The sequence below is a fragment of the Protopterus annectens genome, chromosome 7.part1, assembly GCF_019279795.1.
Source record: "Protopterus annectens isolate FY-2018-M chromosome 7.part1, PAN1.0, whole genome shotgun sequence".
NCBI lineage: Eukaryota > Metazoa > Chordata > Ceratodontiformes > Protopteridae > Protopterus > Protopterus annectens.
In genome coordinates this window covers 502,814,277-502,815,935 of record NC_056740.1, presented here as the reverse complement: position 1 = coordinate 502,815,935, position 1,659 = coordinate 502,814,277, and positions in this window count along the sequence as shown.

Here is a 1,659-nt window from a genome sequence, read left to right as displayed (position 1 = left end):
CACTAAGGATGCAAAGTATCCACTGGGTAATGCTAAAAGCAGGTGTAAAATGTGTTCAGCCTTACATCAGTGTCCAGTAGGCAATTCCCATGGATGGACAAGTGTAACCAAGATGGCACCTATAACTGGACACCTGGTGGAATTACACAGCGCGTAAGGCATAACACAGGAAATACATTAGGGACTACAGTAGACACTCCCATACAAAGTCAGACCGCCGTAATCCCGCGACACAGCACTCGATCTGCCAGCAACAACATGAGGATCACCGCTTCCATACTCGGAACAAATGGGCGACCTGTGGAACACATACTAATGGCATACTAACAACCTCAACTGAAGGTCATACGATGTTTCAACACTAGCGTCCCCATATAACGAACATGCTTCAATGAATAAATAGGGTATGCATGTTCTGTCTGTTTATATTGACATTACAGTGGCGATATGTCCTACTGGGCCTTCTGAGGATTACTTAAAGCACCTGGCAACCTGCAGCATTATATCAATACCATTTGGGTTAATGTAGTAGAACATGGGTTTGTAGCACAACATAATATGTGTAGTCAAACAGACATCCCGAGTGGGAACATACAGCAGCGTCACAACCACTGGCCAGATGGACACAGCCCAACATTTTTACATTTTACATATGCACATTTTTTTTCCATTGTAGGACCCAAAAATTCTCCTTTTTCAATGCCAACTGGGTGCAAGCGGGAAAACCAAGATGAACTACAGCCGTGACTATGGCACAGCTACATATATGCACCCCAGCGTGTTCAAGGTTGATGACAACTGTCCATGAAATGCGGACATATGCAAAAGAAATCCACAGATTGTCGGGCCACAGATGTCGCCCCCATCCCATTCCAGCACACATGCAGCCTTTGCTATGGGCACTGTCGAGGGTTGCAGCCATGGGATCGTGGGTATGCAGAAATGGGTGTTGGAGATGATTGGCAGATGATCCATTGTCCCGCCCCGTGGGAAGGATGTGGGTACAGAACATGCCTTACCACCCACCAATACTGACAATCATCCACCGGAGAATGCTACATGCAGCTGTGAAATGGGTACAGCCCTACACCAGTGTCCAGTAGACATTTCCCAAGGATGGACAAACGTACGGACAAGATGGCACCCATAATAGCAAGCCTGGTGCAATCACACAGCCGTAGTAAGGCATAACACAGGAAATACAGATGGAAACAACAGTAGACACACCCCGTAGACATCCATCCGGCCGTGCGAATCCCGGCGTACACAGCAGCCAAGGTGCTAGCAAGTATGTGGGGATCACCCCCTTCCACTCCGCGGAACATACGAGCGACCTGTGGAACACATATTAATGGCACACCAACAACGTCAACTAGGAAGGTCATACTATCCTTAAAATATGGCGTTCCACACATAAACAACTTACTGTCATGAATAAATAGGTTCTACATGTACCTTTTTAATGACAATACAGTGTCCAATAATTCACAATGGTACCTCTGTAGCTTACTTTAAGCAGTTGCCAATCTGCCATACTATAGTAACACCATATAGGTAAATTGTGGAAGGACACGGGTTCGAGCACTACATAATATGGGTAGGCAGACAGACATCCGGGACTGGGAACATACGGTGGCAGTCAAACCCACTGGAAACACA